The sequence below is a fragment of the Macaca fascicularis genome, chromosome 2, assembly GCF_037993035.2.
Source record: "Macaca fascicularis isolate 582-1 chromosome 2, T2T-MFA8v1.1".
NCBI classification, from domain to species: domain Eukaryota; kingdom Metazoa; phylum Chordata; class Mammalia; order Primates; family Cercopithecidae; genus Macaca; species Macaca fascicularis.
This window is the reverse complement of record NC_088376.1, coordinates 33,881,772-33,902,098: the sequence shown is the minus strand read 5'-3', so window position 1 is coordinate 33,902,098 and position 20,327 is coordinate 33,881,772. Positions and strand designations below refer to the sequence as shown.

The 20,327-nt window shown below is 36.2% G+C and overlaps 1 protein-coding gene, 2 long non-coding RNA genes and 1 pseudogene across 22 annotated transcripts in view; 3 read left to right on the top strand and 1 right to left on the bottom strand.

Annotated features, from left to right (window-relative positions):
• The window catches only part of LOC123571671 (uncharacterized), a 29,008-nt gene extending 9,197 nt beyond the window's left edge, over positions 1 to 19,811 (top strand). For both annotated transcript variants that reach the window (XR_012430690.1, XR_006695880.3), the window contains 2 exons: positions 7,350 to 7,423; positions 19,587 to 19,811. This is a non-coding gene — a long non-coding RNA (uncharacterized lncRNA). The remainder of the gene's footprint in view (positions 1 to 7,349; positions 7,424 to 19,586) is intronic.
• ATP2C1 (ATPase secretory pathway Ca2+ transporting 1) overlaps positions 1 to 20,327 on the bottom strand; it is a 158,017-nt gene that overhangs the window by 96,453 nt on the left and 41,237 nt on the right. The gene's annotated exons all lie outside the window — the stretch shown is intronic.
• On the top strand, positions 3,553 to 4,137 carry LOC102146485 (cysteine and glycine-rich protein 2 pseudogene; annotated as a pseudogene).
• On the top strand, positions 10,668 to 14,063 carry LOC141409626 (uncharacterized). Its single transcript, XR_012430691.1, has 2 exons — positions 10,668 to 10,802; positions 13,915 to 14,063. It is a non-coding gene; the product is annotated as an uncharacterized lncRNA (long non-coding RNA).

Here is a 20,327-nt window from a genome sequence, read left to right as displayed (position 1 = left end):
GGAACTCAGGGGGAACAGTGGGAGGGGGTGAGGGATAAAAGACCACACATTGGGAACAGTGTACCCTGTTTGGGTGACAGATGCACCAAAATCTCAGAACTCACCACTAAAGAACTTGTCCATGTAACCAAAAACCACCTTTCCCCAAAAACTACTGAAATAAAAAATATATATATAAATAAATAAAAAGATTCAAGTTCAGTTTCCAGAAAAAAAGAAAAATATCTCAAATAAATGATCTAACTTTACACCTTAAGGAACTAGAAAAAAAGAACCAAGTCTATAGCTAGGAGGAAAAAAATAAAAAAGATCAGAGCAGAAATAAATAAAATAGGGGAAAAAAGCACTGAGTTGGTTTTTTGAAAAGAAACGAACTTCACAAACCCTTTGCTAGACTAAGAAAAAGAAAACTCAAATGAAATCAGAGATGAAAAAAGACTCATTACAACTGATGCCACAGAAACAAAAAGATTCATAAGAGGCTATCAACAATTATACACTAACAAACTGGATAACCTAGAAAAATGGATAAATTCCTAAAAACATACAACCTATCAAGACTAAACCATTTTAAAAAAATAATATTTCAACAGATCTACAACTAATATGAAAACTGAATCGGGAATCACAAACCTCTCAACACAAGAAAGCCCAAGATCCTATGGCTTCACTGGTGAATTCTACCAAGCATTTGAAGAATTAACCCCAATCCTTCTTAAACACTTTCAAAAAATTGAAAAGGGTAAAACACTTCCAAATGAAAACAACAGGCCAATATCCCTGATGAAGATAAATGCAAACCCTCAAAATACTAGCAAACCAAATCCAACAATTCATTACAAGCAGCCTACACCATGACTTAGTGTGATTTATCCCTGTGATGCAATGATGACTCAACATATAAAAAATGTATTAATATGATATACAACATTAACAGAATCAAAGATAAAAATCACATGATCATCTCAATAGATGCAGAAAAAGCATCTAACAAAAATCAACACCCTTTCATTATAAAAACTCTCTACAAACTAGGAATAAAAAGTAACATAATAAACACTGTATATGAAAAGCCCACAGCCAACACTATATTCAATAGCAAAAAACGGAAACTTTTCCTGAAAGATCAGGAAAAAAGCAAGGATGCCCACTCCCACTACTTCAATTCAACATAGTACTGGAAATCCTAGCCAAAGCAATTAATCAATAAATTAAATGCTTAATAAAATATATTTTAAAAAATATACATCCAAATCAGAAAGGAAGTAGTAAAATTGTCCCTTTTGGGCCAGGCACAGTGGCTCCTGCCTATAATCCCAGCACTTTGGGAAGCCGAGGTGGGCGGATCACTCGAAGTCTAGAGCTCGAGACCAACCTGGCCAACATGGTGAAACCCCATCTCTACTAAAAATACAAAAGTTAGCCAGGCGTGGTGGCAGGCGCCTACAATCCCAGCTACTTGGGAGGCTGAGGCAGGAGAATCACCTGAACCTGGGAGGCGGAGGTTGCAGTGATCCAAGATTGCGCCACTGTACTCCAGCCTGAGCGACTGTATGAGACTCCGTATTGGAAAAAAAAAAAAAAAGAAAGAAAACTCTCAAGATTCCATCTTTAAGAAACCATTAGAACTAATAAACAAATTAAGTAAAGTAGCAGGATACAAAATCAACATACAAAAATCAGTAATGTTGCTATACACTAACAAGCTATCTAAAAAGAACATTAGGAAAACAATCTCATTTATAATAGAAAAAAAATTACCTAGGAATAAACTTAAATGAGGTGAGAGGTTTGTTTATTGAAAACTACAAAACAATGATGAATGAAATTAAACAAGAGACACACAAAAACAGAAACACCTACGTTCATGGATTGTTAAGACTTAATATTTTTAAATGTCCATATTATCCAAAGTGATCTATAAATTCTGTGCAATCGCGATCAAAATTCCAGTGGTATTTTTATAGAAATAGAAAAACAATTTAATTCTGAAACTCATATGGAACCACAAAAGACCATAAATAGCCAAATCAATCTTGTAAAAGAACAAAGCTGCAGGCACCATACCCTGATTTCAAAATATATTAATATTACAAAGCTACCATAATCTAAACAGTATGGTACTGGCATAAAGACAGACATATAGAGCCGCAAGCACACAAAAAGAGATCCTAGAAATAAGGCCACACATATATGGTCAACTGACCGTCAACCAGAATGCCAAGAATATACAATGAGGAAAGGAATGGCATCAGGAAAACTTCGTATCTACAAGCAAAAACCTAAAAAAAAAAAAAAAAAAAAAAAAACTGGGTCCTTTTCTTAAACCATACACAAAAATCAACTAAAAATGATTTAATAAACCTAAGACATGAAACTAAAACTCCTAGAAGAAAACATACAGGAAAAGCTTCGTGACACTGGTGTCAGCAATTATCTCAAGGATTTAACACCAAAAGCATACGCAACCAAAACAAAAATAAACACGTGGGACTACATCAAACTAAAAAGCTTCTACACAGCAAAAGAAACGACCAGCAGAGTAAAAAGGCAACCTACAGAATGAGAAAATATTTGCAAACATGTATCTGACAAGGGGCTAGTCTCCAAATATATAAAGAACTCCTATAATTCAACAGTAAAAAAAAACACAAATAACTCAAATTAAAAATGTGCTAAGGACATCAACAGACATTTCTCCAAAGATATACAAATGGGCAGTAAGCACATGAAAACATGCTCATCATTAACCATTAGGGAAATGCAAATCAAAACCACAACACAATATTACCTCACACCTATAAGGATAACCATTATCAAAAAACCAAAACAAAACACTACACAACTACTGTTGGTGAGGATGTGAAGAAATTGGAATCCTGTTGGTGGGAACGCAAAATGGTGCAGCCACTATGGAAAAAAGTATGAAGGTTCCTCAAAAATTTAAAAACAGAACTACTATATATTCCAGCAGTCCCCCTTTTGGGTATTTATCCAAAAGAATGAAATCAGGATCTCAAAGGGATATTACCACTCCAATGTTCACAACACTATTCACAATGTGATAGTGATAAGTGCAGAAACCTAATGTCCACCAACAGACGAAAGGATTTTTAAAATGTGGAATGTATGTCCAATGGAATACTATGTAGCCTTAAAAAAGAAACTCTAGGCTGGGCGTGGTGGCTCATGCCTGTAATCCCAGAACTTTGGGAGGCCGAAGCAGGCGGATCACCTGCGTTCAGGAGTTCGACAACAGCCTGGTTAACTCCTTCTCTACTACAAAAATTAGCTGGGTGTAGTAGTGGGTGTCTATAATCCCAACTACTCCAGAGGCTGAGGCAGGAGAATCACTTGAACCTGGGAGGCGGAGGTTGTAGTGAGCTGAGATCGTGCCATTGCACTCTAGCCTAGGCGAAAAGAGCAAAACTCTGTCTCAACAAAAAAAAAAAAGAAAGAAAGAAATTCTAGGGATCTCGGACTCCCTGGACACTCCCTCCAGTCCAGCCTCGCTATCTCTGCCCGCGATGCGTGCTCCTGCCTCGACTTAAAATGCCTGCGTGGAGAGCTGGAAGTAAGTGCGGGGTCTGCGGGAGGGCCGTTTACCATGCAGAAGAGGTGCAGTGTAACGGCAGGCGCTTCTACCTATATTGCTTTCTATGCATGGTTTGCAGGAATAATTTAGATAGCACGACAGTGGCAATTCACGATGAAGAGATCTACTGCAAATCCTGCTATGGAAAGAAGCATGGGCCAAAAGGCTACAGTTTACGGCCAGGGCGCTGGCACACTTAACATGGACCTTGGTGAGAGCCTGGGCATCAAGCCAGAGTGTTCAGCCTCACATGCCTACAACAAATCCAAAGACTTCTAAATTTGCTCAGAAATACAGAGGTTCTGAGAAGTGTTCCAGATGTGGGGATTCCGTACATGCTGCCGAGAAGGTAATTGGAGCTGGAAAGCCCTGGTACAAAAACTGTTTCCGATGGCAAAGCGTTGGAAGAGTCTTGAATCAACACTCTGACTGAAAAAGAAGGTGAAATCTATTGTAAAGGGTGCTATGCAAAGAACTGTGGACCCAAGGGATTTGGCTATGGCCAAGGAGCAGGGCTCTTGTTCATGCCCAGTAAGGTGTAAACCCAGAACCAAGCATCACACACTGAGAATCTCTTCATAATCTAGGCACAGATAGTCTTTCTAAACTACTGCAAAATTCTACCAGCATTAAGTACTATATATTACCCTGTACTCGGATAGGCTGGCTAACTCGTAGGAAGAGAGCACTGTATCTTCTCCTTTTGCTTTATTCGCCAGCATTTTTTGGGAACCATTTCTTCTACACTTTAAATAAAACCTCAGCTTGGAAAAAAAAAAAAAAAAAAAGGTATTCTACAAAATGTCACAACATGGATGAATCTTGAGGACACCAGGCTAAGTGAAATAAGCCAGTCACAAAATACAAATGACTGCATAACTCCACTTACATGAGGTATCTAAAATAATACAAATTCATAAAAATCAAAGAGTGGAATGATGGTTAGCAGAGCCTGGGAGAAGGGGAAATGGAGAGTAGCTAATCAAAGGTCATGAAGTTTCAGTCAGGCAAGATGAATAAGCACCAGAGAACTGCTGTACAACACTTTACCTATAGCCAACAATAATGTATACTTTAAAATTCATTAAGAGGAGAGATCCCTTTACCACAATATTTTTAAGAGAATATTTTTGCAAGAAAAAAAAAAGTTTTCACCTGATCCCAAGTTTTAGTAGTGTTTTTAAATGTTGAGGTAAAATAAAAGCAAAAGTGTTACATCTTAATTTTTAGCACACACTACCATGTAAGCAAGATTCAGAAATAATACTCTGGCATTCATTCCCAAATGTTATGTGTTAAACACAATTGCAAACCATCTATAATACAACAAAATCTAAAGTCTTACTTAGATAAAACAAATCCAAAGGCGTTCACATAGTATTAATCTGCTTTTTAAAAAAAAGAAATGTCTTTTACCTGGTAGTTAAGTTTATCTTCATAGAATCCACTATTCTCCTGAACTACAATGGGATAATATCCCAATAAATCCATCACAAGTTGAAAGTGACAAGTCAAAGATGCATTTCATACACCTAACCTACCGAAGCGAACATCATAGCTTAGCATAGCCTATCTTAAACACACTCAGAACACTTACATTAGCCTAAAGTTATGCAACATAATCTAATACGAAACCTATTTTATAAAGTGTTGACTATCTCACTATTTAATAAATAATACTGTACTGAAAGTGAAAAACAGAAGTACAGTTTCTACTGAATGTGTATTGTTTTCACACCATTGTTAAGTTGAAAAATCCTAAGTCAAACCATCACAAGTCAGGGACTTGTGTGTACTTCATTTCTGGTAACCAATGACCTTAGCTGCTTTAAGGATACAATCAGGGAAGTGAAATCAGTCAGTACACATTGACTTACAAAAGCTATGTTTAGAAAAACCAATCCTCGACATGAGTAAGAAAAGAGAGCAAGAAAACACCATTTGTGTGGTTTTTGGACAATAAAAAGATAAAGAGAACTGAAGGCTGAATAAAAAAAGAAAAAGAAAAATTGAGCTGTCGAGTGGCTGAATAAAAAAAGAATAACAAAAGAGAACTGAGGGGTCAAGTTACACATAAAGGTAAGACATTAAAGATTCAAACAGTCCTCCACTTCATTAATCAGGGAACTTGAATTCTGCCTGCAATGGTACCAGCTGTTTCCCCGCTAAGGTAAAAGAAATTGGTACTGCAGCAATACACAAAGGCTTTGAAGAGAAAAAAAAGAAGAAAATACATACAAATATATATATATATATATAAAAATGTAAGCACAAATTTCATCTTTAACCCTACTAATCAATCACCTTTTGGACCCATCCTCCAAGGAAATCATAGTTTCCACCTCACTTTATTTTTTTATTTATTTTTATTTTTTGAGATGGAATCTTGTTCTGTCACCCAGGCTGGAGCGCAATGGCGTGATCTCTGCTCACTGCAACCTCTGCCTCCCAGATTGAAGCAATTCTTCTGTCTCAGCCTCCTGAATAGCTGGGATTACAGGCACACGCCGCCATGCCCAGCTAATTTTTTTATTTTAGTAGAGACAGGGTCTCACCGTGTTGCCCAAGCTGGTCTCAAACTCCTGAGCTCAGGCAGTCCACCCACCTCAGCCTCCCAAAGTGCTAGGATTACAGGCGTGAGCCACTGTGCCTGGCCTCCACCTCACTTTAAACACTCATACTCCATGAGGATCTCTAAAAGGAATGTTACCTAATAGAAGACTATAAGAATCCTATTTATTAACTATACTTAAATATTCTGTTGTCACAAATAAGTTTGCTTTACATGTCCCAGTAATGCTGCCCTTCACATATAAGGATGGCGAATCCTCTATTATTAAGATACATAACCCATTTATTTAGTGACAGTGGATCTGGACTGACTCAGAACGCCTCAGGCTAAATATAAATGGCTAAATATAAAATCTAAAACCACACTACTGAAGTGGCATATGTAGGGGAGGTCTACCACCAAGTCCCTTGGCCTGAAATGCTTGTAGCACATTTCTGCAAGCAAGAGCCAAGTGCAGCCTGCACACTCCATACCCTACACTAAGCTTTTAGGCCTCATTCCTTCTATGAGCATTTTTGTGATGTCTTATGACAACCCTGAACCAATTACTCACACCCAGTCCCCTACCACTTAGCTATCACTGCTCCTCCAGACATGTCTTTTCCCCTCAGCTACACTATAAACTCAATAGCTACAAGAATTGCAGGTCACACAAACCAAGACTGACCATGCCTGGCATATAGCTGGTACTCAGTAACTGTTAAATAAAAGGATAAATGAAAAACTAAGTAACCAGACTTTTTCCCTAATTTTTTCAACCAACACTATATCCCTAAACAAAAACTGTACATTCTTATCATTAAGAATGAACTAGGCCGGGCGCAGGGGCTCATACCTATAATTCCAGCATTTTGGGAGGCCAAGGCGGGTGGATCACTTGAGGTCAGGAGTTCAAGACCAGCCTGGCCAACATGGTAAAACCCTGTCTCTACTAAAAATACAAAAATTAGCTGAGCATAGTAGCAGGCACCTTTAATCCTAGCTACTTGGAAGGCTGAGGCAGGAGAATCGCTTGAACCCAGGAGGCGGAGGTTGCAGTGAGCCAAGATCACACCATTGCACTCCAGCCTGGGCAACAACATGAGACGCTGTCTCAGGGGGAGAAAAAAATTAAAAAAAAAAACAATGAATTAATCCCAGTAAGTTCACAATTAACCCTTTTCTTTCCCAATCTTTACTAAGAGGTAGGAGGGAACCCTCCTGTCATCCAAAGCAACAAACAAGTCAAGAAGATTCAACAATCCTACTGTTTTCCCGTAAGTGCTAATGCTCTATTTGCTCTGTATTATAACAACTGCAGAATATCCAGATGGTTCTCATACTTGTTCACAAATAATTGGGCTTCTTCTATTGGTCATGTTCCCCATGTTTTCTGTGCTCAAGGTATGCTATGGGGTAGGGAGGTAGAACGTAAAAGGGATGGGCAATCAAAATCTTAGTCAAGCAAGTTAGTCACTCCTACACAACTACTTGCCTAACATATATCAGTAATTCATATCTATGTTTTTAATTCCTTGCTTCAAGTTCCAATCCTTTTATTAAACAAAGACACCCTCTACTTAGGAGGCTAAAGCAGAGGATCAAGAGTTCAAGCCCAACCTGGGCAAAATACCAAGACCCCATTTCCTTGCCCCCTAAAAAAGACAAAGACACCCCAAAATTGTATTACTGAACACAAAATAGCCAAAAGTAATTGAACATGAGTTAGTAATCTGAATGAATTTTTCCTTGTGAAACTATAGGGCTTGGCTGGTCTGAAGGTAGTTGAGTTATCTCAATTGATTGTTCACAGTCAGTTACAGATCCTACGCCTTATTCTACTCTTTCCCCTTCTCACTGAAATGCACTTGACTAGTTAAAACAAACAAACAAACAAAAAACCCTATATGGCTTAAGCCTTAAACTGAAGAACAAAAATGTCTAGCTATGAAACTTTCACAGGGCACTTTCATTTTAAAAGATCAACTATTTATCCTTAAAGGATCTGCAAGAAATAGGGTGTTTTTATTTCGAAGCTTTGAGTTTAAAAAAAAGTCTAAAACTCTACTGATTTCACATTTAGTCATTTATATGTTATCACAGTAGCAGTTGAAGGAAACACAATAGGAAGAAGAGTATAAGGAGGAGGAGGGAAAGAGCAGGCTTGCCCTTTAAGCTGCTAAGTACGAGTGTCAATGCTGAGTGCTTTATTTCTAATACTTCATTTAATCCTCGGAAAACGCTCTGAAGGGGGCATTATTTTTACTATTTTTTTACATAGGGAAATTAAAGATTAAAGAAGTAATGTGCCCAACATAAAAAGAAACTAACAAAACTAGTAAGTGATATGGCCAGGAACTGAACCATTGTGTAACTCCAAAAGCCCTCCTTCTTAACTATTGTACAATATTTAAATTAGTCAACGTAATCCAAAAATTCCAAAGTAAATCCAGTTTAGAGGACTAATTTTAGTACAGTGAGACTAGACTTAAGATCTAAGAACACAGCTTCTTTTTAACCAAAAGCAACCTTCGTGCAAATAATCTTTTCATCCTTCCACCGCCCCTCTTCCCCCATACACACACCAAAAAATCTTAAATAACCTCCCCTCTTCCCCCATACACACACCAAAAAATCTTAAATAACCTCCCCTCTTCCCCCATACACACACCAAAAAATCTTAAATAACCTCCCCTCTTCCCCCATACACACACCAAAAAATCTTAAATAAATACAGCAGATTTTAACTTTCAAAAAAGAGAAAACAGTCATTTAAAAACAGCATGTCTTAAGTAGAATAAGGCGGTACAGTTTTCTGACGCCAACAAGACATTTTATAAACACTGCCACATGAAAATACACAGGCAGACTGCATAATTTCTGATAGGTGAGCCAGTAGTATTACTCAGTACCACCAGGTATGACACAAGGCTCTATTCTGTTAATATTTTATCAACAACTCAGGTAAATACTGAATAGCATACTTATCCAAGATGACATTAACTCAAGGCTGGAGAGGGATAGCCACCTTGCCTCATAATCAAAACAAAATTCTAACAAGTGATTATCAGGCAGAATCAACGAGAAGAGGCAATATACCACCATCTCAACATTTACAAAAGCATACGTATACTTATTAGAGATAAATGTAAAAATCTACTACTGGCTGGGTGCCGTGGGTCATGCCTGTAATCCCAGCACTTTAAGAGGCCAAGGCAGCAGGATCACTTGCACCCAGGAGTTCAAGACCAACCTGGGCAACATAGTGAGACCCTAACTCTATTGACAATAAATATAAATATATATTATATATAAAACCTACTATTATACTGAAAAACCAACTACTAACATACCAGATGCTAAGGCTCTACAGTAATAATTCACGCAAACACATGGGTAAGTTGACCTCACACATCATTTAAAGAGCTGTAAAAGCATTCTCAGTGTAAACCTATTGCTAAAAAGGTAAACATTATCCTAAACTGCATTATGAGAAAGACAGCTTTTTAGTCCAACGAAGTCAATGAGCCTAGAATATTTTACAACAATCCAAACACACCTTGAGAAGTCTATATTCAGTTTAGGGCATCATTAGAGCTTGCTACTAAGCATGCCATACTATGGTGACATTTCGGAAATGAGGTCTTAAGATGATCAGTGGAAGGAATTAGGAATATTCGGTCTAGAGAAGTATGAAGGGCAGTACCTGACCATTAATTGGATTTCAATAAAGATTTCTAAATAAATAAAAGATATGACAGGCACCTTCAAATATTTTAAAATGTTACATGAAACATGACATTCTCCCTAAAGACAGAACCAGCATCAACAGGTAAGTTTCCAATCACCATAAAGTTTCTAGGAGAGATGTTGGTGCCATCTTTATATGGGGTGGGAAGCTGGTCCCCTCACCTTAAGAATTCTAGGAATGGTCTGGCAAAATGCAGAGGGATCTCACTGCCTCCTTACTGCCTGTGGTACTAAGGTTTCTGAAAATGTATCAGTAACCTCTGTTAAGGGAGATTATGTGAAATGGTTACCTTCTTCACTGAACCTTAAGTTCCAGAGCATGAACCCAAAGAACAGTGGCATAATCAGGCTTCAATGCACTTAAGTATTCTTAAATATTATTTGTACTTAAAGAAGTAAATATTCTTAAATATTCTTCATTTGATGAATTAAAAACTAGCACAATCACAACTCTTAAAAGATAAATCATATTTTTCTCCCATACTTATAATACATAGAAATGAAAAATGTGGTTCTAAATGCTATTAAATATTTGTACCCAAGAACTAATTGTAATCCATTTTCCATATAGCAATAAAAATCACAATAAAATGCATTTACCTCTGGAGACCAACAGAGATTACATACAAAACAATCAAACTGCTCTGCAGACCAACAGAGATTACCACAAAACAATCAAACTGACAGAAAAAAACAAATATCTTATTCCTGAAGAGTAGTATTAATTCTAATTTTACTTACACTACTAAGTCATTCTTAATGATTTTTCAGAAAATAAAAACCTGCTCATTGTTTTAAAAAAAAGTCAAGTAATGAGAAAGGATTTAATGAGATTTCCAGTCCTACTGTCCAGAAGTAACCTCTGCTAACTATTTCTGTGTATACTGCCAGCCGTTTTCTATACAGGTGTGTATATAAGTATTTCTGGTGTTGTTTTTTTTTTTTTTTAAATTACTAATAGAACCACACAATAACAAATTCTGTCATTCAATACATCTTGGACTCTATGTCACCTTACATAACTAACCTGCCCCATTCTTTTTAATGGCTCACAGGGCATTTCATTATATGTAGTACTTCAATTTTAACTAGTCCTCTTGATGACATTTAGGCTGACTGCTGTCTTTTGCTATGACAAATGTTGCTGCAGTAAACATCCTGTACAAACTTCTTGACATGTTTGTGCAAGTACAGGTACAGAATACATTCCTGAAAGTGAAACTTTTGGTTGTGCATATTTTTTATTCTGATAGCTACCGCTACTGATCTCCAAAGGGACTGTGTCAAAAACTTCAAATTCAGAAACTTCTATTTTCTCCACAATTTAGCCAAGACTAGTCATCACTACACTCTAATCTTTGCCAATCTGACAAGTGAAAAATTATAATTTTGTTTTTAATTTGCATTTCTCCATGACTGAGGTTGAACATCTTTTCATGTATCTTTTGGCCTTTTATCTATTTCTGTGAAATGCTTGTTATCTAGAATAAGGTCACACCCAAACATAGTACTCAAAAAGTCTTATGTTTGTACCTATGTAAGAATATTATATTCTCAAAGTAAAGGACAATTCAAGGCAATGCTTATGAAAATTCCAACTGCCTTTTTAACAGAAATGGACAAACTGATTCTAAAATTCATATGGAAATGCAAGGGACCCAGAATAGACAAAACAATCTGAAAAAAAAAAAGAGAGAGAAAGAAAGACAAACACTGTTAAAGGTCTCACACTTCCAGTTTCAAAATTAACTTACTACAAAACCTACAGTAACCAATACATTATGTACTTACATAAGCGAAGACATATAAACCAACAGAATAGAGAGTCTAGAAATAAACCCATAATTTATGGTCAACTGATTTTTGACAAGGGTGCCAAGACATTCAATGGAGAAAGAATAGTCTTTTTAACAAATAGTATTGGGATAACTGGATATTCCATGCAAAAGAATGAAGGTGGGCCCTTATGTCACATCATATGCAAAAATGAACTCAAAATGGATCAAGCATGAGAGTTAAACTATAAAATTCTTATAATCTTCATCACATTGAATCAGGCAATGGTTTCCTAGATACATAAAGCACAAACAATAAAAGAAAAACATATATAAATCGGACTTCATCACAATTTTAAAAGTTTCTGATGTAGAGGACACCATTCAGAAAGTGAACAGGCAATCCACAGAATGGGAGAAATATTTACAAACCATATCTCTGAAAATTATCTTATAAACATTGCTGCAGTGAACACTCTTAGGTAAACGTCTTTGTATACTGGTACAACTATAGAATATATTCCTATCCAGTATCCAGAATAAATATGTGTGTGTGTGTGTGTGTATACACACACATATATATGTAAAGAAGTCTTACAACTCAACAATAAAAAAGTAAATAACCAAATTACATAATGGTCAAAAGATCTGAACAGACATTTCTCCAAAGATATACAAATAACCAATAAGCACATCACACTTCCTAGTTTCAAAACTAACTTATCACAAAATCTACAGTAATCAAACATTGTGATACTTGGATCAGCAAAGACTTATAAACCAACAGATTAGAAGTCAGAGTGCAGAAATGATTTTTGCATATGCTGTGAGATAACAGCCCACCTTCATCCTCTTGCATGAAAATCCATGCGTAATGACATCATTAGTCATTTGGGAAACGCAAATCAAAACTACAATGTGAAACCACTTCACACCCCCTAGGATACAATGAAAAAAAAAAAAAACAGCAAAGTGTTGAAGAGGATGTGGAGAAATTAATCAAATGGAATCCTCATACACTGCTAGTGGGAATGAAAAAATGGTTCAACAACTATGGCAGTTACACAATAAATTAAAGATAGAATTACCATGACCCAGCACTTCTACTCCTAAGTATACACCTGAAAAAACTGAAAACATGTTCACACAAAAACCCATACATGAATGCTCACAATAGTGTTATTTTTTGACAAAAAGTAGAAACTGATGAACAAAATGTGTATATCCATACAATAGAATATTATTCCATCGCAAAAAGAAATGAAGTACTAACCCATGCTAGAGGAAGACATAAAAAGTCACATATTGTATGATTCCATTTATATGAAATGCCCAAAACAGGCATATCCATAAAGACAAAGTACATTAGTGGTTACCAGGGGCTGGCAAAAGGGGAGAATGGGAAGTGACTGCTAATGGGTAAGAGGTTTCTTTTTGGGGTGATAAAAATGTTCTGGAATTATATCAATATACCACTTTGTGACTATACTAAAAGCCACTGAATTATATATTTTAAACTGATAAATTTTGTGGTAAGTGATTCTATCTTGAAAAAGAAAAACCCAGTAAAGGACAGGGTTTACAAAATAATTTAATTCATGATTTACCACAGCTTTAAGAGAATTAGTATTAATACTGTAGGTGGCTCTGGGTCTAAAATTGTGCATCCAGAACAAATAAGATTTAGTCAATAGGCATGATTTCAAGCACTGACAGTTATGGGGCCACAGCTGGTATCAATTCCTAAATGTAAGCGATGTAGAAATCAGAGCTGTAACTGAGGAATCAGGCAAGCAAGCCCAAGAGAATGATTGCCAAAGCACATGTCCTTTAACTGCTATCCTGCAAAGCAATTACAGCTGTACCCAACCTTAAGCAAACCCAGTCCTTTTAAGAACACATCTTTATCATAAATAAATGGGGGAGGGATACTGTGCTATGATGAAACAGGATGTAGGAGGAACTTAAAACAGCATACAAACAATAACAAGTGAACCTAATTTTATTACAAATGACTAACATAACCCTTAGGCAGGGATGAAAACAACCCAAGTAACTTCTGAAAACAGAATTTGCCTATATACTATAAAGTTAAAGACAAATATTGTACTCTAGTTTAAAACTGTGTTTCTCACCAGGGAATGAATAGGTTAGTAATTCTAAAACTACTTTTGTTTGTGTGTACTCCGATGAAACAAGTAAGTCAATATACTGTGGTTGAGAATAGTTTCTCACCTTTGTAGAAGGAAGTAACAAGAAAGAGAAAAGGCCTGAAGAGGAAAAAAGACCAAAATGGACCCTATGGTGGGAGAACAGAACTGGAATCATCACTGGCAGTTTTTAATTTATATACTTCCATGGATAAGGAAATAAAAATATATGTGTTCATACATGTTACTAAACATATATACTGCTAGTTCTATCTACTAAGAGAGCCTAGAAGCAATGACACCCAGTAGCAAGGAGCACAACCAGCACCCAGATCTTGGTTTCTAGATATCATTCTCTAGTAAAATGAACTCAGCTCCCTGGAAAAATGGTTGATTCCATGGCTCGTGCAAGCAGGAAAAATACAAGATACACTCAGAATATCATGTGATATCAGAAAGTAAATCAGTGCTCACAAAATGAGAGAGGGTACTGTAGAAAGGACACAGGAACAAATTTTCAAGTGCCCTCAATAACCAAAGAGAGAATGACTTGAGCAACAAATACTAGATTTTAACCCATAAAGTAAAATATCCACAAAGTCATGTAAATAAATTAATTGAATAATTAATAAATAAAGGAAAGGGGACAGTACTTCCTTAATTGTAGAATTCCAAATATAGTAAGAATGAGTGAAATAGAAAACTCGCCATTAAGCAAAGACCAAAGCAGTAATAAGTGTTGCCAGTAAGAAGCACTGATAGATTGCAAAACTGGCCCATGTACAGTATAATAGAACACAGGATATTGCAAAATTGGCCCATGAAAAGTATGATGGGACACAGGATATTTGCAGTACCTCCCCACTAGAGGAAAGTATTAATTACAAAGGAATTACTAATTATTATACAACTACAAGGTTAAAATGAATATTAATTAATTACAAAGGAAAAACAGTAACTTTACAATGAAGAAATCTGGCAGACACAGCCTTAACCAAGTGATCACATTAACTTCACCCGTCGTAAGACATGCTAATCATGGGTAAAGATCTGACAACCCCAAATTGAGAAACACTCTAAAAAATAACAGTACACTCTGCAAAAGTGTCAGTAACATTTATAAAAGATAGGAGGAAAAAAAAACACTGAAAAGCTTAACAGGCAGGAGGAGACTAAGATGATGATAACTAAATGCAAGGTAGGATCCCAAATTGGATCCTGAACTAGAAAAAGGATAGTTTATAAATGTGAATGTCCTGGTTTTAATAATTATACTATGGTTATATAGGATGTTAACATTAGGAGTAACTGGGCAAAGGATATCCAGGACCTCTTTGTACCATTTTTATACCTTTTATGTAAGTCTAAAGTTATTTCAAATTTTAAAAATCAACATAATTTTAGAAGATTTTAGAAAAACCTCTCAAAGGAAAGTAAATCTTTCTACTATAACTGAATTTACATCCAGCAGTTAACTACACCTGAATTATACTGCCACTTTGGAAAGAATCTGGCATTTTTTTATCATTAAATTAAAAACTGGGCATAATACTCCATCTACTGATACATCCGTTTATATAAATTATTCTAGATTTGAAAGAACTTCAGTACAAGGATGGGGGAAAGGGGTATCATACCATTCACATATTTTTTAAACCAGTCCATTCTGTTGCCATCCTATATTAAGCATGCAACTAGTGTTTTTTAAAGCCTTCAGTGAGCAACAATTATTTTATTAGCAATAAAAGAAGACAGGGGGAGGGGAGGGGAGGGGAGGGGAGGGAAGCGGGGAGGAAGAGGCAGAAGGAAAGAAGTGAGGGAGGGAGAGAAAGTTATTTTAGACTCCTTTATACCTTCTCCTAATACCTCCCCCACCATGACCAATGACATTCATTTCATAAAGCAGCTAATTGGTGAACTTAATTTTACAGGCTATGACAAACAAAACCTTTATGAAAAGACATTATGGTGGCATTCTTAACACCCTGTGCTTCCAGGCCTAAATAACTACAGGTACAATGGGGAGCCACATAAGCCTGTAAAAGCAGTTGATGGTCAAATACAATTCAACATCATTTAAAGCTACCAACTTTGAATCCTATAGGGTTAAGTTAAACGATAATTTATTTGCTGTCACAAAATGTACTCTATTATTATTTTTCATTTTTAAATAGTGTTCCTCAAAAGCTAATTTTTCTAACCAACTAATTAATAAATGGAATATTTAAATAATCTTAAAGATGAAAAACAGGCATGTTATTTCTAAATTCCATCTGCAATTAATAAAATGTACATTAAGTCCAATACATAGTTTACCGAACTCAAGGACATTTACCTACAGTAATTCCATTCTATAGATGGAGAAAATAACGTCTAGTAAGAGTAAACTGGTTTTTTTCCTAAAAGGAAAGAAATAGCAGCAAAAAATTCCAGTGACTCCCTAAAAATGAGAATGCCACACTACTATGTACATGTAAGGAGACTTTAAACACTGAGGCTATGACTGGAATAGATCACTAAGGAAATGGTATTAGAGATGAAAATATAGGTGGTCCTGTCCCTAACATCACCGAAAAAACTGGAGGGAACATTCAGCACCTTACAAAACAAAGTAAAAAGGCACCTGAGGACAAGCAAAAGAAAGCCACCTAATGAAGACCCTAAAAAGGAAATCTAAGGAAGAGTTCTGGACTTCAGGGAGAGGTCTACTTAGAATCATAAATGGATAAAAAGGAAAAAGGCAATAGAGACACAGGAGGTCTACCATTTTCCATGAGAAATAATTCAGTACATTTTGGTCTTGATTTCAAAGAATAGTAAAATTGCTTCCAAACAGTAACAGTTCTGTGAGCAATAAATAATACATAAAATGTATTTACAGGCTAAAAAGTACAATTTAAGGGCTTAACTTCATTGATCTATATTAAGGGTTTAACTTCATTGTCTACTGCTAAGGGAACACTAAATACTGAATCCTGAAATAGTACAAACCCAAACCAAAGTATAATCAAAATCATAATTTGATAAAACGAAGAGAAAAGCATTAAGATTATAAAAGCTACTCTATGTTTCCTAGGCATCCCACTCACCTCTCAGGAAAAGAAATTGTGTGTGTGTGTGTGTGTGTGTAGCCTTGAAATTAGCAGTTAAAAGACCAAAAGTAACTCCCCTAAATCTATTCAACAAGGAAGGTAAAGGAAATTAGCATTTGCTGAGCGGCTCTTTCATGCCAGGCACTTGTACACACCCTGCCTTGTCTAATTCTAACAAACCTGAAGTAGTCATCATCTCTTTACAAGCGAGGAAACCAAAGCTTAGAGGAGTCAACTTCCTTGCCGTTTGTTAGAATAGTGTTTCTCAATCTTGGCACCATTGACATCTGGGGCTAGACAATTTTGGGGGCGGCAGCGGGGAGGTAGAAGATGCTGTCTTACGGATTGTAGCATGCTTACCAGCATCCCTGGTCTCTACACACTGGATGCCAGTAGCATACTTTGGGTTGTGGCAACCCAACATTTCTCTAAACAGTGCCAAATGTCCCTTGGGGGCAAAATAATCCCGAAATGAGAACTACTTAGAAGGAAGAAGTCAGCATTTTCATTCAATTGACAATAGGTACGTCCCAGACTCTGTTCAAGATGAGTAAAGGACAAATTGAGGTCTCTGCCTTCAAGAGCTCACTTTGAAACATGGTACTTGATTTAAAACCTCTCTCCATGCATAGCCATATTGAGCCTCACACCATGACAGTCTGACCTACATACTCCCTTCAGCCAGCCCCTAAATCCACTCACTCCTTCAACCACAATCAATGGCACCCTCACTGACCTAAATGATATCTTGCAGTCATGTCTGATTCAACTATTCCCTTAATTCTCTGTATCTAGTCACTGTCCAAGTCCTGCTGATTTTTCTTAGGAGTAAAATATCTCCGTCATCCATCCCTACCCTTCATTCCCATGACTCTAATATAGATACAAACCAAACTCCCTTTATCTTCTAACAGAAGAAATCAGGAGTAACTAATCTCTCTTGGTCCCTCATATGAATTAGGGGTACATATCAAGATATAGTAACTGATCTACCAACTTTTAGGATACAGGGCTGGCAGACTTCAGAGCAGTCCACAATGACCACATCTTTCTCTGGGGTGGGGACGGACGCTGGAATTTCTCATCTGATAGTAGTTTCATAAGCCAAATATTAACTCTTAAGTAAATAGTAACCCTCACAAGCATTAAGAAGAGGACACAGCAGAAATTAGTTTGCATGCCATTACAAAGTGATTTGCATGCTATTTCTGGCATTTGTGCCATGAACTGCTTTTGCCTGCTTCAAAAGAAGGTAGAACTGACACTCAACAGAGCAAGTAAGGTGCAACTCCCAAAGAAAGCTTAATTAAACCAACTAATATTTCCACCCCTGCTGATGTAGAAACCTAGATGAAGGTAGGTAAAGCAAACATGCTGCTAGGGAAACACTAAAATAGATGGCCAAACAAAATCTAGTGAAATGCCTGCATATAAAGAGATATATAAATCTCATATATAACATATACAAATAAAACCACAGCATCAAAAGGCTAATTTATTTATACTACAAATGAAAAAGACTCCTATTTAAGATGAGAGGAAATCCAGGACCTAGGTCAAAGTTGGATCTTGCCCTTAGGCAGAGAATAACAGAACGTTTATGTACTAATGTACTGATGCTCTATCCTTTTTAACTTCCAAACACCATAATCAAGACAAATTTCTGAAATGCACAACTTAACCAAAACTTTTAATTTTTACTCTGCGTGTTTAAATTTTCAAAAAAACACATTTACATGTTCAAAAAAAAGTCTGATGAGTAACTTCCTAAATACTTCCACTTATTATTTCTGAGTTTTCCTATAAAGGGCTGATGGCAAATATATTTATTATTTAGGGTCTTGCTTTTTCCAACTTTATCAAGCTGTTTTAAGTAAATAAATAAACAGAAGTAATTTCTATAAGGATGTATCAATATCTCAAAGCTTTCTAAAAGAATAAAGAATGTCATTCTAAAGTTGGGCATGGTGGCTCATGCCTGCAATTCCAACAATTTGGGAGGCCAAGGCAATAAGACTGCTTGAGTCCAGGAGTTTAAGACCAGCCTGGGCAATAAATCAAGACCTCGTCTTTACAAAAAATTAAGAAATTAGCTGGGTATAGTGATGTGGGCTTATAATCCCAGCTACTCAGGAGGCTAAGGCAGGAAGATCACATTAGTCCAGGAGTTTCAGGCTTTGAAGAGCTATAATGATGCTACTGTGTTCCAGCCTAGGTAACAGAGTGAGATTCCATCTCAAAAAAAAAAAAAAAAAAAAAAACACACACAAAGAAAAGAAAAGGATGTCATACTAAATTAATGCATTTCCTTCTGAGGGACATGATTTTAGGTCGGCACGTTTATGAAATGACCCAATGTCAAACCAAAAGGCCTTTAACTTAAGAAAGCAATTATAACAAACAGGTGTATTAAATAATTCCAATTCACACATTTCTAATATCTATAGCAGAATTTAAAAAGCAGAGATAGAAATTGAATCAGACACCCAGTTACAGCCATCTTAAGATAATGCTTCTGACCCCGACTATTACTGTCTTCTGTCTATAACCTAGGACAGCTTTTCAACATTTCATTCAAACTTTTTCTAAACACATCACAAGTTTAGTCTAATCTAAATTAACACAGTTGGTTTAATTTATTTGTAATTCTACAATTTATACCTTTGTCTGTAGTAACTTAAAGCCTGAAGACAGAAGATACACAGTTGACTCTTTAACAACATGAGTTTCAACTGTAAAGGTCTACTTATACTCAAGATTTGCTTCTGTCACCCCAGACAGCAAGACCAACTCCTCCTTTTCTTCAGCCTACTCAATATGAAGACAATGAGGATGAAGACCTTTATAGTGATCCACTTCTACTTAATGAATTATAAATACATTTTCTCCTCCTTATAATTTTCTTGGTAAGTTTTTTTCTCTACTTTATTGTAAGAATACAGTATATAATACATATAACATACAAAGTATGTGTTAATCGACTATTTATGTTATCAGTAAGGCTTCCAAGCAACAGCAGAGACTATTAGGAGTAGTTTTCAGAGATTTAAAAGTTACCTGCAGATTTTCGACTGCATGGTGGGTCAGCACCCCAACCCCAACATTGTTCAAGGGTCAAATGGATTAACAAATGCATACAAGTTGCAGTCATACACATCCAACAGGAAATTATCAATTTAGTCTTCTTTTTTTGAGAAATCCTTTCTTTCATGAAATGATAGCATTAACCTCAGAATGCACTCTTTACTGCCTTTTACCAACATTTGTCTACATGAAAAGCATAAAGATAACATTGTCATAACTGATGCCTGAAACCATTATTAAAAAGAATTTCTGTTTTAACAAAGTAAATGTGAGGGGACCTCTTGAACTGATCCTTAAGATATCTTAAGATGCTACATGTAACAACAATGT